The sequence below is a fragment of the Lissotriton vulgaris genome, chromosome 7, assembly GCF_964263255.1.
Source record: "Lissotriton vulgaris chromosome 7, aLisVul1.2, whole genome shotgun sequence".
In the NCBI taxonomy this organism is placed as follows: domain Eukaryota; kingdom Metazoa; phylum Chordata; class Amphibia; order Caudata; family Salamandridae; genus Lissotriton; species Lissotriton vulgaris.
Genome location: NC_141695.1, coordinates 122,222,849 through 122,242,541, shown reverse-complemented (window position 1 = coordinate 122,242,541; position 19,693 = coordinate 122,222,849).

Here is a 19,693-nt window from a genome sequence, read left to right as displayed (position 1 = left end):
TGGCCACCGTCGCTGATGTTCCACGATCTGCAGTCAGGCCTAAGCATGAGCGGATTTTGTGGATTGGCAATCCGCGAATTTTGCGGATTTGCGGATTCGCAATCCGCAAAATCCGCGAATTCCCGCGAATTTGCGGATTTTTTTTTTTTTTTGTGTTCGCAATTGTTTCTGCCAGTTCGCGAGGATTTGGTACTAGTTCGCAATTGCGAACTTACTTGTCGGCTCGCAACGGTCGCGACTATGTTGTTTCTACGTCTGGTTCATCATCACAGCCTCCCAGCACCCTCTGTTTTACCACTGGCACCCTCTCTTTGACCCATGCCACCCTCTGTTACATCAATGCCACCCTCTGGTTCATCATCACTGTAGAAGATGGGGGGGAAAAGCAAGCCCACCTGCCCTGCTTGAACTGACATGAATTAATTTGGGGTTAGTTTATTAACAACACCTGCCCTGCCCCAACTGACAATAATGAATTAGGGGCTAATTAATGTGTCACTGAAAGAATTTAAAGTTCCAGCCTGGCACCTGCTTGTCTGCTCCTTTAGCTGTAAATCAGGACCTTTGTGGCATACAGTTAAGGTCAGAGCAGGGTCACACAATAGTTGCAAGCAGGCAACCGAATTCTGGAGGGCCCCCTCAGGAAGCACTACAAAGAATCGTTACAAATCATGAGGTTGACCTTTTGCACCTGCTCATTGCTTTTGCTTTTGCTGAAATCGTTTTTCGGTTTTTTTCGCGCTATTCGCGGGGCGCGGCGTCGTGCGAAACCGACCGCGGAAGCCGCCAATTCGTGCGAATGAGCATTTTATTTTTTTGCGGCTTGTTGTTTCGCGAGTTTTTTTGCAGTATTCGCGAGCCGCTTGCAGCGCAACACGCGAATTTACCCCAAGGTCGAGTACGGGCGCGGCCATTTTGTTTGCGTGACGTATTTCCGTTTCCGCCCGCTATGTATAATCTCGCGCAGTAAGCGCATTGCGAGTAGAGGTTCGCACGAGATCGCGCGGGAAATCTAGAGGTTCGCACGAGATCGCGAGGAAAATCTCGCGCGAACTTACTTTTGCGCTCGTGAACGGGCGCCGGCCATCTTGTTTTTCATTCATTTCCTGTGTCTGGGCATGGTGTTTAATCCTCTTGGTATCTTTGCCATCCTTTGCTTGTTTTCAGTTTCTTTTTTTACGATTTTGCTTCGTATCTATCCCTCTCTTTTCCTAGCTGTATATTTTTGTCTTTTCTGCTATTTTTCTTTACTTTTAAACTACTTTTTTAAACTCTTTTCTTTTCTTCTTCCCTATCCTATTCTTTCTTAATTTTCTACTTCTTCCTACCTTACCTGCCCAGACCATGGTCAAGCCAGGCGCCGTGAAGCTGCCCAGGCACTTGAGGGCCGCAGCGGCGGCGGGGAGTAGTGCTGGACCCAGTGGCAGGACAGCATGCGGGAGATTGAGGGGGGAGCAGGTGACGCGACGGGAGATCTTCAGCCCGGAGGAAGTGGGCGCGCTGGTCTACTTCGTCCAGCGCCGCCTGCCCAGGACCATCGCGGGAGGCGGCAGGATCGCGGCCGGCGGCTACAACATGCGGGAGCGCCGGAAGCGGTGGGAGAAGGTGTGCTGGGCCATATCCCACCTCTACGGGGTCCAGCGCACCTACAGCCAGGTCACCCATCGCTGGACGGACCTCCTGGACCGCAAGCGCGACCTGCTGGACCAGCTCGGCTTGGAGATCCCCGGGCTTGGTGAGTAGTAGTAGCCATTTAATCACTCACTACTATGATGTTTTCTCCTGCTCTGTGTTGTTGTATTGCAAATATTTGTTTTTTACATGGAGCAAGCCAATAATGCCGCTGATGACGATTACATTGTAGTTAAATTATATTTCAAAATCTTCTGTGCATTTCAGGTGCACTGCTCTCCTTCTCAGTGGCGTTGCTACTATGCTTATTTGTTTTCTATTTCGTGGTCTCATTGGCCTGAGTAACTATTATGTATGAGTGTACTTTACAGAACTGCGTAATGCTAGACACTAGGGGGCAGATTACATTTACAAGCCCCTTGCGCCACGTTTACGTTGCCTTGCGTGACGCAACAGCGGCGTAAACGTGCCGCATCCCTGCGAGTCATTTACAGCATGACGCATCTAGGGAGATGCGTCATGTTATAAAGCCATGGGCCTGCACCACAATGGGTGCGTTCCTAGTACGCAGGGTGGGCGCCGCGGTCCAGCGGGTGTGCGCCTCGCAAAATTGCCTGCGTGAAATGTACAAGATTTAACGCAGGCACTTCTGCGACGCTGCTACGTCAATTCAATTCCTTATGTCTGCTCGAAGCAGGCGAAAGGACTGACACAGCATGTTAAGTATTGGGTGGCCCTGAGCATTACTGGAGTTGCATTGCGTTGGCGACGTGACTCCAGCGATGCGCCGCTCTTACGTGACGAGATGCCTCACGCAAGTGCCTACCCTTGCGCCAGGGCGCGCCGCATTGTAAATGAGGCACATCTGCCGTGTCGCAAGGGTAGTTTTGCGTGACGCATTTGATCTGGCGCATCTCTGGAGATGCGCCAGAACGCGTAAGTAAGTATGCCCCTAAGGGGCAGAATTGCAATTACCGTCGCATCCCTGCAAAGTAGCAGGGATGCGCCATTAATTGTGCGGCCCGCTACCACCACCAAACATGGTGCGCCGTATTTGCAATGCGGCGCACCATGGGCCCAAAACGTCACCGAAGCTTTACTGCTGGAGTTGCGTCGCAACGATGGCGCAGCTCCATCAATGCTCTGGGGTACCCTATCTCCCCAATGCTGGGTCAAGCCGTACGTCTGCTTCAAGCAGGTGCAGGGTTTGTGTGACGCATCATTGTCCTAAAGGTGACTGATTGATATTTTGTAGATTTCCCTCAGCCACTATTAGGATGTGTTCCAGCGCAGGAATGCCCTCCCTTGCGCCGGAACGCCCCCTGATGGCGCAGGGCTTTATAACGGGATGCATCTCCCAAATGCGTCACGTTGTTATAATATTATACGCCGCACCATGGCGCCCTTTTTTGTTTAGCTGCTGCGTCACAAAAGTCACGCAAGAACGGCGCAAAAGAGCCGCAAGGGCTTAAATCTGCCCCTTCCTTTGTAACCCTGACAATAAGAAAAATAGTGGCGGTGGATTGATAGTTTGACTATTTAAATGACTGGTAATGTAGCAGGCAACTGTTAGTGTTGTCACTGATCTGACTGAAATCACAATGGAGTTTGTCTGTCACTTTGCGTCTTGCCTGCGGACTGCTGCCTGCCAGTCCTAGGTGAACGTTTCAGTACTTTGTTTAGTGAGTTACGTGACTTTCGAAGTCACAGGTCCGCAAATAAATGAAAAGTAACTATAATCAATATAATTTCGCAGAAATATTTTGTTATTGTTCTTTTGAAATGTTTGATTTGGTTGACATTGACAAGCAACAATCATCCATGTTTTCTGTTCTTTCTTTCATGTTGTACGTCAGCTCCCCCCAGGGGCGAGAGGAGGACACAGGAGCAGCAGGCGGCGGATGCTGTTCATCAACAGGGCCAGGATCGGGCAGGCGAGGGCTCCTCTGCTGGCCCCAGTAAGTTTTCATTTTAGACTAGTACCTATTTTTCCTAGCGTTCCTCATTTGACTTTTTTCAAAATTGTCTTTGCTCTTCTTGTAGACTGTATCTAAATTCTTATCCTGCCTCTACTATGACTCCCTGTGGTATTACTAGATTATTCTTATTAGTCTGTCTGTTTAGCTAACTAAGATTGCACGGTTGGCGAAACTCCCATGATTCTAGTCAGCAATAGCTCTATCAACTTAGTGCAATCCTCTGGGATTGTCCATAATGTCTTTTGAAGTGTTCTATCTGGACTCATGCTTGCAAAAATTGCAAAACCTTTCGCTCAGTCACTCTAGTCTGGACCAAAAAACACAGATTGTATTTAAGTTTAAAAGCTTTATTAAAAGTAAACACATTTATTAAAATGAAGTCATAATAAAACTAAACGTTTAACTGATAATGGAAAAGTGGTTAGTGCTGACGATTAATTGAAGACATTTCTTGTGGTCGAGCCGAGCTCTCACCTGGTTTCAACTTGATCTTGTTGTTAGAAGTCCATCTTCTGTCTGTGTGGAGAAAAATGGTGCGTGTTAAAAAAACAGCCTTCATCAGTTGTGCCAAAAAGTGCAGCAAGACAACCTTCCCTGGAAAAAGGGACATTTTTTTTAACTTTAACGTAGACAGTCACAAATTACATTGTTTTCACATGTCTTCATTCCTAGACCAAATACTAGTGACTAGTGAGTGCTTTATTCTAACATTCTTAAATGTACTTTGTAGGTGGAACATCTGGTGGCGGGGCCAGTGTGGAGGTGGAGGTGCTCGACACGGAGGCGGAGGGCGATTCTTCAGGGGAGGAGGCGGCAGCTGTGAGAGTTGAGACGGTGGTGGTGGCGGCCAGAGGTAAGCTCTTATATATTCCTTACTTATTGAGATTGAAGACTAGCTGGGAAGGCAAGAATATGAGATGCATGGCTGGGTGAATGATGAAGCAATGATGGGTGGAAGGACAACAGCCTGGGTGGGTGACACAGAAACTGTATGTGTCCATATACCTGGATCATGCTACTATCTGACTCTTAGATAGCATATGTGTATCTAGAGCAGGGGTACTCCTAGTACGGCCCGCGGGCCGGTGGTGGCCCGGCAAGCCTTCGTTGGCGGTGCGCAGACCTTGCAGACAATCACTGCTCCCCCGGCCCCCACAGAGCAGAGGCTTTTTTGTATTTCACCTGTTAGCGCCCCTGCATCTCCACTCTGACAATCACTGCTCCCCCGGCCCCCACAGAGCAGAGTGGAGATGCAAGGCCACAAAGAGGTGAAATAGAACAAAGCCTCTGCTCTGTGGGGCCGGGCAAGCAGTGATTGTCAGGGTGGAGAAGCAGGGGCGCTAAAACAAACAAAGCCTCAATAATATGTTAATGGTCTTTTAAAGACCTGTTAAGTACTTTGGTGTTGTTGTCTGTGTGTGCGCGTTGAGGAAGCGGTCTCAACCCGGGCTGAAGGCTGACACAGATAGACACACACACAGTGAGATGACAGAGGGGGAGGGAGAGGGAGGGCAGGAGGGAGAGCAGGAGGGAGAGAGATGTATGTAAATGCTGGGTCTGGTGGCTCAGTGGATGAGGGCATCTGCTGCAGGGACCTGTGTGCAACCTCATGGTCACAAGTTATCGTTTTGCTTTAGCCCCGCCCCCTCTGACTCCGCCCCCACCAGTGCGGCCCTCGGCCCCAAACTACACTGTAAATGTAGCCCCTGAGAGAAAGTTTGTGAGTACCCATGATCTAGAGAGAGTAGATGGTCAGTGGATGAACTAAGTGTAACTTTGAAGAGCATGTAACACTGCACCCGCACGTCCGTTCCAGTGTAGGAAAGGCAAGGAAAAGAACTTTTAATTTTGTCCAAATACTACCATAAATAGTAGCAGTAGTTTGTATTGCAAGCACTGCATAGATCCGGTTATTATGGTGGCCACTCCCTACCTCTCTTAATAAGTTTAGTAGTACTCAGTCATTCATGTGTGGATGTATCACTGGTCACTCAATAAAAAGCAAAGCACCTAAAGTCATCCCATATATAAGCAAAAACATCCCATGTGAAGTGATAGATAATCAGATTATTTATCTTCTTCAATTTTCCATTTCTAGTACTCATTTCCACTGTAGGGTGAAAGTTAAATTAATTAAGCAGTAGCCCTTGAGTTGTAACAGAGTATTCTCAGTGCCACCCGTAATAGAAAAGTAAGAGATTCACCACCTGCATGTACTGGACAGGTACAGTAACGCAACGGCAACGCAAGTCTAGGTCACTCCTCATGGCGTGCGTCTCTTTTTCTCGGGTGCAAGTTTACCGCGCTGGCATTATGCCGGCTTGCAGAAAATAACGTACCAATTTTCCAAAACAAGAGATAAGAAGAAGAATAAGACTGGTGTACTTTCATAGTCGACTCCAATGGAAGTCCACAGTGCTCGTAGAATTTGTTCCTTAAACTCCCACTAATGTTAGAGCAAGGATGAAGAAGTGTGAGGTTAGATAGATACTGGCCTCAATAGTTATGTAATGCGCTTGCAAGTTGCTAGTTGTACTGCAGCACAAATTTCTGCTGAATGATTGAGTTAATCTTAAAGAGCATTGGTTACAGACTATGTCTTTCTTTCTTCATATAGGTTCTCCTTCCAAACGAACAAGGAGGAAGGAGCTGGCTAGAGCGGCCCGGCAACGGAGGATCGAGGCCACTGTTGCGGAATATCGGCGGCTGGTGGCCCTGGAGGACGTGGAAAGTGTGCAGTCGACAACTACAACAACGTCGTCTGCATCGGCCTCCGTGGCCCCACGGGCTGCCACCCAGCACAGTGGTCCACCGAGACTGAGCCGGGCTGCCAAAGGCAAACGCCACCGCCGAGCAGCAAGGCCAACAGCTGCCTCTCACAGGCCTTGCACCTGCAAGGCAGTGAAGGCACGCCTGCGCCGCACTACCCTGATGGTGTCCCGCCTTCAGCAGGAGCTCGCCTTGCTCCGCGAGGAGCATGATGCCCTGGCCCAAAAAGTTAACAGCATCCACCCATAGTGTCCCTTGCCCCTTTTTTAGAGACTTTTGGGGGGTGGGAATTGGGAGTTGGGTTTTTGGGGACTTTTGAAGGACAATCGTTGGGGTTAGGGAGGGTCTTGCGGGAGATTATTTTGTTAGGGATATAAATATACTTTTTCAAACTTTATCTGAGCATACCTGTTTTTTACTGCTTACCTGGTGGGTGGGGGTTTAACGTTGACTGTTTTCCTGAAAGTTTAGTTCCATTTTCTTCCTTTAAGTGTAAATGCCCAAATGTTTTCAACACTAAGTGCCTCTCACAGACTAAGTGAAGTGAATCCAAGAGTCCTAGGACTTTAGTAGTACTACCTTCAGTCTCTCGTCTCTCGTACTAATACTCCATTATACCCCCAAACCACCAAACGCTTATCTTACCTGTAATTTGTGTTTGAAAGTAGGGCTAGACCCAGGGCTGGCTCCACGGGAAACACCGAATAACGTTGGCAATCTTGGTCGGATAAAATTTCCTCATAGCGGTGGTACTAGTGGTGTGACACAGTGGCAGTTGCATGCCTATGAAAAAAAAGAAAATGAAATCTGGTTTGTCCTCCTGAGCAATTCAACGGTACAACTGAGAATATAGCAGGTGACAGAAGTACAGTAGAGCAGTGCCACATTGTAGCCTAACAAATGGTAAAGTATAACTACTAATTCGGTTGAAGTTCTTTCACATTAGCAATGGTTCTTTGTCAAGCAGAGTAAGAATATATCATTGACAACTGTGGAAAGAAAGAATGCGACAGTACAGGGCCTGTGTGGAATTATTGATAACGATATTCAACCTAAGGTCTCTGTAGCCAGATACCCGAGAGCCTTGCTGGTCACTATAAATCCATTCACAACAACACTCAATGGGGTTGGTCTGGAAGGTGTCAGGTTTACTCCCCGTGATCCAGTCGATGCAAATATGGTTCCACCTCCAAATGTCACCAACACCCAGAAGTGTAAACACAGGGTGTTCGAGGCATTAGGCGGGGGAGAAAAATAACAAACTAAAATAAAAAATGTGGGATGGGTAAAGGTAGGGTCAGCAGGGAAAGGATACCTGTAACAGAAGACAAGACAGGCATCAGTGAAGTGCTGTCCTAACATACAAGGGTACTCTCATATAGTCTCACTAAATAGTCTGCAAGTCTCCCGCCTACTCATGGGAAATGTAGTTTCATAGTACGGTAGGCGGTTAGGGGCTGCGTAACCTGACAGAAGGTATAGTAGATAGAAAAGGAGAAATTGCTTTTTTTCTAGGTGTCCCCTCACTCACCAGGGTTGCCCCTTGGTGACATGCTTCATCATTGGGGCCATCCCAGTCCTCTACGGCCTGGGGCGTGCTGCGACTTGCGAATTACGTAGGAGCACTTACAAATGACTATGTGTGGTGCAGATAGTGGAGTGGACTAAGTGATGTGTTAAGGGATCAATGTAGAAGCCGAGAGAGAGCCAAGAAATGCAGTCACAGTCAGAGAAAAAGGCAAGGGATACTGTATCTATGTGGTTGTAGTGGTCCTGTTGGAAGTGGTAAGTAAGTTGCCCGCAGAAAAAAAATCCTCCTATTAGCGGCACTCCTCCATTGCAGCCGACGCTTCGTCCACCGATGTTGGTCACCAGAAGACACCCTGTCCACTGCCTGCCTGATGCTGAATTGTGGCTCGCTACTGTGAAGCCTGACTCCATCCTTTTTTCCCCATTGCAGAGACTGAAACCCGGCCTGTAATTATTCAACGAAAAACAGGAAGTGATATAATATTACAACACCACTGATAAATAAATATAAGGTATGTAGGCTGTGGAGTGCAAAAAGTCACAATTTGTTTTTCCTAGTAGACAGTACAATGTTTTTGAAAGTGCGTACTCTGAGTCACCTTTTGAAGGATAAATAAGTATGGGCAAATTAATGTAGCGGATCTTGCCCCTCAAGCTAGGTGTACTGTAAACTGTGTTTTAGAACAAAATTAGATCTTCCTAGCAGTGCTCCCACCCAGACCCTTACTAAAGCCAGTCGCAAAAATGTAGAAGACCCCCAATCAAATCTCAAAAAACGAGGCCTAGCAGAAAACTAGTGACAAAACTTACTTTGAAAGTAAAAGTAGGCCGAAGTACCCTAATTACCCATTACCCACCGTGGATTGCATTCAAACCACTTGCAAGCAACCAAGCAAAAGTAGCCATAGCCAGCATCGCTCCAAGACTCGAAATCCCCCCCACTCATACACATGCAATAGAAATACTGCTAACCCTAACGAACCCTAAGTTAAGAATAGTGGCAAAGGCTTTCTTTAACTATGCCAAATCCCCCCTTTCCCACCATGGATTTTCTTCAAATGACTTGCAACCAAAATTACACATTCTCACGAGTGCTCTAAGACCCCAGAACTCAGTTTGAAAAATCTAGAACACCCCGAAACACATGCAATCCTGCTGCTAGGGCTAACCCTAACGAACCCTAAGTTACAAAAAGTGCCAAAACTAAAGGCTTTTCCGCGCGGATTTTGTCCCAACCACTTCTACCCGGTATTAGACCTTCCCAGGAATGCCCCAAGACCCGGCAACCCACCCGCCAAGAAGCGTAACACCCCCAAACAGGCCAAAGCAAAATCTCATACTTGCAATATTTCTGGGCCTTCGGTCCAAACGCGCTGCGTAGCTAGGCCATAAGTCGGGGTTGGCACGACGGATTTCCTGAAAAGCAAATGCAATCAAGATTAGAGTGTCCCAGCAGTGCTCCCAAACCACGAAACTCACCCGCAAACAGATGGAACCCCCCCTAAGAGCACCTCAAAGGCAAGCAAGTCATCAAAAACACAAAAAAAATTCCGCCTGGGATTTGGTCCAAAACACTTTTATCCGGTATTAGAGCTTCCCAGCAATGGCCCCAGAGCCGTCAACCCAGGAGAAGACGAGTAGAAGACCCCCAAACAGCCAAAGAGCAAAAGTACAAAAATGGGGACTTAGTCAATTTTTCACAAATTTCCCAAATCACTCCGCGCGCGCTCTGCAGCTAGGCCCTAAGTCCCCTCTGCCACCATGGATTTGCTTCAAACCTCTTGCAAAGTAAAGTATATATAGCCAGCAGTGCTCCCAGACCACGAAACTCACCCACAAACACCAGGAAGCCCCCCAAACAGGCCCCCGAAAACGCTACATAGAGCAAAATGTCAGAAATAGCCAAAAAAAAAATCGGCCTGGATTTTGTCCCAACCACTTCTACCCGGTATTAGACCTTCCCAGGAATGCCCCAAGACCCGTCAACCCACCCGCCAAGAAGCATAACACCCCCAAACAGGCCAAAAGCAAAATCTCATACTTGCAATATTTCTGGGCCTTCGGTCCAAACGCGCTGCGTAGCTAGGCCATAAGTCGGGGTTGGCACGACGGATTTCCTGAAAAGCAAATGCAATCAAGATTAGAGTGTCCCAGCAGTGCTCCCAGACCACGAAACTCACCCACAAACACCAGGAAGCCCCCCAAACAGGCCCCCGAAAACGCTACATAGAGCAAAATGTCAGAAATAGCCCAAAAAAAAATCGGCCTGGATTTTGTCCCAACCACTTCTACCCGGTATTAGACCTTCCCAGGAATGCCCCAAGACCCGGCAACCCACCCGCCAAGAAGCATAACACCCCCAAACAGGCCAAAAGCAAAATCTCATACTTGCAATATTTCTGGGCCTTCGGTCCAAATGCGCTGCGTAGCTAGGCCATAAGTCGGGGTTGGCACGACGGATTTCCTGAAAAGCAAATGCAATCAAGATTAGAGTGTCCCAGCAGTGCTCCCAGACCACGAAACTCACCCGCAAACAGACGGAACCCCCCCTAAGAGCACCTCAAAGGCAAGCAAGTCATCAAAAACACAAAAAAAATTCCGCCTGGGATTTGGTCCAAAACACTTTTATCCGGTATTAGAGCTTCCCAGCAATGGCCCCAGAGCCGTCAACCCAGGAGAAGACGAGTAGAAGACCCCCAAACAGCCAAAGAGCAAAAGTACAAAAATGGGGACTTAGTCAATTTTTCACAAATTTCCCAAATCACTCCGCGCGCGCTCTGCAGCTAGGCCCTAAGTCCCCTCTGCCACCATGGATTTGCTTCAAACCTCTTGCAAAGTAAAGTATATATAGCCAGCAGTGCTCCCAGACCACGAAACTCACCCACAAACACCAGGAAGCCCCCCAAACAGGCCCCCGAAAACGCTACATAGAGCAAAATGTCAGAAATAGCCAAAAAAAAAATCGGCCTGGATTTTGTCCCAACCACTTCTACCCGGTATTAGACCTTCCCAGGAATGCCCCAAGACCCGTCAACCCACCCGCCAAGAAGCATAACACCCCCAAACAGGCCAAAAGCAAAATCTCATACTTGCAATATTTCTGGGCCTGCGGTCCAAACGCGCTGCGTAGCTAGGCCATAAGTCGGGGTTGGCACGACGGATTTCCTGAAAAGCAAATGCAATCAAGATTAGAGTGTCCCAGCAGTGCTCCCAGACCACGAAACTCACCCACAAACACCAGGAAGCCCCCCAAACAGGCCCCCGAAAACGCTACATAGAGCAAAATGTCAGAAATAGCCCAAAAAAAAATCGGCCTGGATTTTGTCCCAACCACTTCTACCCGGTATTAGACCTTCCCAGGAATGCCCCAAGACCCGGCAACCCACCCGCCAAGAAGCATAACACCCCCAAACAGGCCAAAAGCAAAATCTCATACTTGCAATATTTCTGGGCCTTCGGTCCAAACGCGCTGCGTAGCTAGGCCATAAGTCGGGGTTGGCACGACGGATTTCCTGAAAAGCAAATGCAATCAAGATTAGAGTGTCCCAGCAGTGCTCCCAGACCACGAAACTCACCCACAAACACCAGGAAGCCCCCCAAACAGGCCCCCGAAAACGCTACATAGAGCAAAATGTCAGAAATAGCCCAAAAAAAAATCGGCCTGGATTTTGTCCCAACCACTTCTACCCGGTATTAGACCTTCCCAGGAATGCCCCAAGACCCGGCAACCCACCCGCCAAGAAGCATAACACCCCCAAACAGGCCAAAAGCAAAATCTCATACTTGCAATATTTCTGGGCCTTCGGTCCAAACGCGCTGCGTAGCTAGGCCATAAGTCGGGGTTGGCACGACGGATTTCCTGAAAAGCAAATGCAATCAAGATTAGAGTGTCCCAGCAATGCTCTTAGACCACGAAACTCACCCACAAACAGACGGAACCCCCCCTAAGAGCACCTCAAAGGCAAGCAAGTCATCAAAAACACAAAAAATTTTCCGCCTCGGATTTGGTCCAAACCACTTTTAGTGCTTCCCAGCAATGGCCCCAGACCCGTCAACTCACCTGCAAAGAGGTAGAACAACACCCCCACAAGTGCTGAGTCTTTCTTCATTGGGCGTAAACCAGCCCTCTGCTTTGATGGAAATAGGAGTCTGGAGGAGGAGGATAGAGGAGCATGTTCTTCTGAACTTGTGAACCTGAGGAATGCAGACTGCGGCACCTTCAAATAAATTAGCAAACAAGTGAAGACAGTTCTGCTGATGGGCTTGTTTTTGTGATTATCTGATTAAAGTTTGAATTATATTAACTGTGCACAACAAAGAAAGACAGACACACAGGAATAAAAGTGAATAAGGATGAAAAAGAAAGTTATTGATTCGTTGTCTCATTTTCAGGGCTCGAAGTCGGTATCACGGTCCAGGAATAAGAATAAGGCTTCGTCATCATACTCTGCGAATTCAGCCAGGGTGAGGTCAGTGCCACCTGACAGAGTAGAAATTCCCTCATCTATGTTGCTGGCCACCTCCTCTTCATCCGGCACGCTCTCTCGTACTCTGAAATCTGGTGGTATGAGGTGCTGATTCATCTTGATCATTGTTAACCTCTCCACATTTTTGGGCGAGAGGCGGCTCCATTTGGGAGTTACAATCCCACCAGCCGCACTGAAAACCCGTTCAGAAGACACACTTGCGAGTGGGCAAGACAAGTAGTTTAAAGCCAGGTTGGTGAGCTGTGGCCACAATTCTTTTTTCCCATGCCAATACGCCAATGGGTCAGAATTAACATAGACCTCTGTGGAGTCATTCAGATAGTCCTTCACCATCGACTCAAGGTCCTCCTCCAAGGTTCCTCCACTTTGCGTAGCTCTTGCTGTGCCTCTGACCTTTTGAGAACCAAACCCACGCAGACCTAGCCAATCCTCTTCAGCCTCCAATGTTTCTGTTGTCTTTCGTGCAGATGATCCGGTTGCCGGTGTCTTTAACGGCTGAGAGGTCACTTGTGCCACAGCCACAGGTGCAGAAGTGGATTGTTTTGACTGGGGATGGCCTGCTGATGTACTGCCATTTCCTTCAATTTCCAGCCGTTCTGTTTCAAACTTCTTGGCTGACAAGGCTAGCCAACGTTTGTACTTTGTAACATCTTCATCACCAAAAGGAAAGAATGCTCTGCCTGCCAGCGCCTTTTTGTAGCGTGGATCCAGAATAGTAGCACAAATGTAATGCTGTTCTGAGTGGATCTTTTTAAGACGTTCATCACCTTGTAGGAGCTCTAATAATTGCTCAGCCAGAAGCAAAGAGTCTTTCTTTTTGTCATCTTTTCCAAACACAGAACACACCTCCTTCAGTTGGTCCTCCAGCATGTACAACAATGGGATAGCTTTTCCCAAATTAGAGTCCTCCTTGCTGACTGCACGCGTGAAGACCTCAAAAGGACGAAGCATGCGTGTTAGGCTTTCAACTATGTTCCATTGCGGCCCACCCATCCTCAGCTCCTCTATACCCTCTTTCAAGAAATATTGATCGAGTTGCGTATACTGCTCATACAGACGCTCAAGCATGTAGAAGGTTGAGTTCCAACGTGTTACCACCTCCTGGATGAGTGCTTTCACTGGCATTTGACATTGATATAGCATGCTCCTCAGCTGCTTCCGGGCCTTAAAAGAATGCCTGAAATGCTTGCAAATTTTTCGGCAGTTCTCCAATACACTGTACGCTGCACTGCGTTTATTACCCAAGAATTTTTGGACAACCAGGTTTATACAGTGCGCCAAACACGGCACTCTGAAATAGTAACCGTCCCTCATGGCCTTAACTATATTGGAGCCATTGTCCGTGGAAACATAACCAACCTTGCGTTTTAGTGGGGACAGACAGTTAAGGACCTTTGTGTTAAAGACATCCAAAATGTTTTCTGCTGTGTGACGTTTCTCCAAACCAAACATGGCTAGTGTTGCATGTTTCCGAGCACCTTTAAAAACAATGTTAGTGTCAACACCTGAGTTTAGCTTTGCTTTAGCCCCTGAAAAAGAGACCCAGTGTGCAGTGATGCACATGTAATCAGCGCCTGCGCCACTGGTCCACATGTCTGTTGTCAGATGTATAGTGTGAACAGCGCTCTTCTGCAAAGCTGCCCCAATCACCTCCAGAACATCTTCATGTAGTGCTGGAACCGCAACTCGGGCAAAATAGAACCGGCTAGGAACCTTCCATTTAGGGCAGAGCGCTGTCACTAATTCTAGAAAACCAACCCCTTCTACAAAAGAAAAAGGGAGAAGGTCCAGAGCTAGCATTTTAGCCAGCTTAGTGTTATACAGACGGGTCATTGGGTGGTTGCGTTCATATTGCGCTTCTGTAAACAACATCTTTTTAATGTTGCCCTGGACCAATGATTTACGGGATGATGATGATCTCTTCGACCCAGTTACGCTCGCTGATGAACTTTTCCGCATTGATGTCTCACTCTCTCCCACACTCTTAGTGTGGCTCCCATGGGGTGTGCTGCTGACATGGGAACTGGGTGTAAGTGAAGTGTTTGAATCGTCTTCTTCTACCTCCTCGTCATCAGCAGATGACAAATCAACGTTTTCATTACGTGCAATTCCGGCTTTCTTGACCGCCTCTAGGTGCGGAAACCATTGGACAGCGTGCCTTCTCTCAAGATGACCTCTCTGGCCTCCGGTACCATAGTTAGAACCAAGCTTACCACGACTAAATCGAAGCTTACAAAGGCTACAAATGGCTACGTTTTCCTTTTTTGGGCAAACACTAAAGAAGTCCCAAACTGGAGACTTGAAATGTCTTCGGGGGCCGGAGGAGGCGGCGATACTGGTGGTGGTGGTCCTGCTGCTAATGACAGATGAAGTGGAGGATGTGGATTGCCAAACTTCAGTACGTTTTGCACTTTCACCACCACGAATTGAGGTCGAGGACGAGGTGGGTACCTTCTTGCGAAGAAATATGGAAGCGGTAGGTTTTGGTGTACTACTTAACTCCAAATCTAATGATTCCATTTCCATTGCCTCCTCGCCGACATCATCATCACGCTCAGCAGCTTCTCGGGATAGGGTCAAAATGTCTCTTTGCTGCATGCCCGGTGGGGCTGCAGTGACCTTTGTGATGACTGGCTCGTCGTCATCGTGAGAGGCTTCATCACCAGCAGTATCTGTCACTTCTTGTTGAGCCTCATCACACTCCATAGGTTTGAGTTTTTGGACGACCTTCCTTTTACGCTTAGGTACCGGTGTCAGATCATGGTGTGCCTCACTGTCAGACCGCAGTTGTGGTTCCCAAGACAGATCACTTGCATCAGAACGAGGTGGGCTTGAAGAAGATGTAGACACCCCCCTTGATCTTTTCCTTGCTAGGGATGTGGAAGACAATGAATGATCATCAGGAGGAGTGGCTTCCAATGATACCTCGGCTTCATTGTCGATTTCCAAATGTGCCCCTACTTCGGGAGGAACAACTATTGTGGGCACTTGTGAACCTCCATGCACCTTTGCTTGCGCATCTCCTTTTGCTGCCTCTCCTTCCACATGTACTTGGGCGTGTACTTGCACATGGTGTTGTTGTTGCGGCTGTGGTTGTTCAACACTTGTCAGATGAGTTACAACAACCTGTGTTGATTCAGGGACATTGCTGCTACTTTCTTGCGATGAGCCAACATCACTGGTCGATGGTGATTGGAGAAGTACACTGACTGCCTCTGAAGCACTCAAGGGCTTTGACTTAAGTTGGCGTGGTGGTGGAGGCACTGAACCCAATGGAGCAGGGGTGCTGCTCTCAGCTTGGTCCCCAGCAGATCCTGCTGCTGCAGGCGTACTTTTTTTTTTGCTCCCAAAAAAAGTGGCGGGTGGCACACCAGCCTCCTTGGTAACTTGCTTCTTCTGCTCCTTACTAGCAACTTTCTTGCTAGAGGAGCTACGGAGAACTTTCTTTGGGGGCGGGGCCATCTTCTTCAGAGCAGGTCAGACAGCAGGCCGCAGTTGCACGAATTGTAGAGTTGTCTGAGGCCAGACGTGACGTCGCGTGACGTTATGCTGCACACACACACCGCTGCAGGACTTCTTCCTGGCACTGGTGGTTCTCTTGAGTCTTGTGCACCTAAAAAAAATGGAAGACAGAGGAACATCAGTTCAGTTATAGAGCACAAAAAAATCGAAAAACACTGCAAAATCAGCACAATCCCAATCCATCCATGCCCTCCATAATGTTTAAATTCAAGACAACCCACAGAAAGACTAGGCCCATGCAAGACTCACTACCCCTGGGCATAAATAAAGGTTGAAAAGTAGGCAAAATGGTTGGAGGCCTAACAACAAAGCCTGCATTTAAAATGGCCACTTGCCTGCCAGCACATGGCCAGTGCCTGTAGCTGCACTCAAAATGGCCACCAGCCACATGGCATGTCCCTCCCCATGAACACCCCCAAAAATCGAAAAACACTGCAAAATCAGCACAATCCCATTCAATCCATGGCCTCCATGATGTTTAAATTCAAGACAACCCACAGAAATACTAGGCCCATGCAAGACTCACTACCCCTGGGCATAAATAAAGGTTGAAAAGTAGGCAAAATGGTTGGAGGCCTAACAACAAAGCCTGCATTCAAAATGGCCACTTGCCTGCCAGCACATGGCCAGTGCCTGTAGCTGCACCCAAAATGGCCACCAGCCACATGGCATGTCCCTCCCCATGAACACCCCCAAAAATCGAAAAACACTGCAAAATCAGCACAATCCCATTCCATCCATGGCCTCCATGATGTTTAAATTCAAGACAGCCCACAGAAAGACTAGGCCCATGCTAGACTCAAATACCCCTGGTGAAAAGGCCACAAGTACAGGCCCAAAAATCGAAAAACACTGCAAAATCAGCACAATCCCATTCCATCCATGGCCTCCATGATGTTTAAATTCAAGACAGCCCACAGAAAGACTAGGCCCATGCTAGACTCAAATACCCCTGGTGAAAAGGCCACAAGTACAGGCCCAAAAATCGAAAAACACTGCAAAATCAGCACAATCCCATTCAATCCATGGCCTCCATGATGTTTAAATTCAAGACAACCCACAGAAATACTAGGCCCATGCAAGACTCACTACCCCTGGGCATAAATAAAGGTTGAAAAGTAGGCAAAATGGTTGGAGGCCTAACAACAAAGCCTGCATTCAAAATGGCCACTTGCCTGCCAGCACATGGCCAGTGCCTGTAGCTGCACTCAAAATGGCCACCAGCCACATGGCATGTCCCTCCCCATGAACACACCCAAAAATCGAAAAACACTGCAAAATCAGCACAATCCCATTCAATCCATGGCCTCCATGATGTTTAAATTCAAGACAACCCACAGAAAGACTAGGCCCATGCAAGACTCACTACCCCTGGGCATAAATAAAGGTTGAAAAGTAGGCAAAATGGTTGGAGGCCTAACAACAAAGCCTGCATTCAAAATGGCCACTTGCCTGCCAGCACATGGCCAGTGCCTGTAGCTGCACTCAAAATGGCCACCAGCCACATGGCATGTCCCTCCCCATGAACACCCCCAAAAATCGAAAAACACTGCAAAATCAGCACAATCCCATTCCATCCATGGCCTCCATGATGTTTAAATTCAAGACAGCCCACAGAAAGACTAGGCCCATGCTAGACTCAAATACCCCTGGTGAAAAGGCCACAAGTACAGGCCCAAAAATCGAAAAACACTGCAAAATCAGCACAATCCCATTCCATCCATGGCCTCCATGATGTTTAAATTCAAGACAGCCCACAGAAAGACTAGGCCCATGCTAGACTCAAATACCCCTGGTGAAAAGGCCACAAGTACAGGCCCAAAAATCGAAAAACACTGCAAAATCAGCACAATCCCATTCAATCCATGGCCTCCATGATGTTTAAATTCAAGACAACCCACAGAAATACTAGGCCCATGCAAGACTCACTACCCCTGGGCATAAATAAAGGTTGAAAAGTAGGCAAAATGGTTGGAGGCCTAACAACAAAGCCTGCATTCAAAATGGCCACTTGCCTGCCAGCACATGGCCAGTGCCTGTAGCTGCACTCAAAATGGCCACCAGCCACATGGCATGTCCCTCCCCATGAACACACCCAAAAATCGAAAAACACTGCAAAATCAGCACAATCCCATTCAATCCATGGCCTCCATGATGTTTAAATTCAAGACAACCCACAGAAATACTAGGCCCATGCAAGACTCACTACCCCTGGGCATAAATAAAGGTTGAAAAGTAGGCAAAATGGTTGGAGGCCTAACAACAAAGCCTGCATTCAAAATGGCCACTTGCCTGCCAGCACATGGCCAGTGCCTGTAGCTGCACTCAAAATGGCCACCAGCCACATGGCATGTCCCTCCCCATGAACACCCCCAAAAATCGAAAAACACTGCAAAATCAGCACAATCCCATTCCATCCATGGCCTCCATGATGTTTAAATTCAAGACAGCCCACAGAAAGACTAGGCCCATGCTAGACTCAAATACCCCTGGTGAAAAGGCCACAAGTACAGGCCCAAAAATCGAAAAACACTGCAAAATCAGCACAATCCCATTCCATCCATGGCCTCCATGATGTTTAAATTCAAGACAGCCCACAGAAAGACTAGGCCCATGCACCACTCACTACCCCTGGTCAAGGCCCCAACAACAGGTCAAAAATCGAAAAACACAAAATTTTACAAAAAAAAAAAATCGAAAAACACAGAAAAATCAGCACAATCCCAATTCATCTATGGCCTCCATGATGTTTAAGTTCAAGACAACCCACAGAAAGAATCAGTCCACCCACCACTGAGTACCCCTGGGCAAAAGGTCCCAAAACAGCCCAAAAATCGAAAATCCCAAAATTTTAGTTGCAGCAACTGTAATGCCCCAAACAAACTTACTTGTAAAATTTCTAATCCAACAGTGATCCAAAGAAAGTCAAAAAGGCCTCAAATCCAAAGATCCAGCAGCATCCACAAAAAGTAATCCTTCCAGGTCCACATCCAAATGAAAAGTGACCAGGAGATGGACAAAGCACTGGGAGGAGCCTGCTGAACAGGAACAGGAAGTTGAAGACTATGGGGCACTTCCTTCCTCCCACCCCCCTGCCCCCCTCCCCAAAATGGACTCCTCGCTAAAAAAGTGCAGGCAAATGTCAAACTAAGGAGTTATTCACATAAAAATCATCATTTCTAGAAGGTTTATGCTGCTTGCTGGTGGATTTCTTGTGCAGAATTGCAAATTTATATTTTCGCTCGCCGCATCTCAAATCTCGCAATTGCGAAGTACCGCGAGACGTGATCTCGCCGTACTCGCGTTGACAAACTATCGCTGGCAAGCCGCGATGACGTAATCGCGCTCGCCAATTCCCGCGGGATCACACAGCAAGATCCAAAATGGCGCAGCACTCGCAAACTATCGAAAAAAACAACTCGGCAAACGATGATAAACGCCGCGCGCCACAAAAATTGTATCACCAACGCCGCGCGCCGCCAAAAAAATCCGCTGCGTGCGAATTTGCGGATTTTGCGGGAAATCCGCAAATCTCGCGGATTGCGGATTTCCCGAAAATCCGCAAAATCCGCGAGCGGAACGGATTTTCCGCCCACGCTTAGTCAGGCCGCGTGCTCCCACATCCGGTCTCTTTCTCCTCCGACAGTAGTTCCCTTTAAAATGAGTTTGAAAAGACAGTCTTTAGAGATTTTGCAGAGGAAGGTAATCACATAAATCTATTTCTCTCCCAACACCAAGCAACTGGGTAAGCATCCGTTACATTGAGGTTTGCAG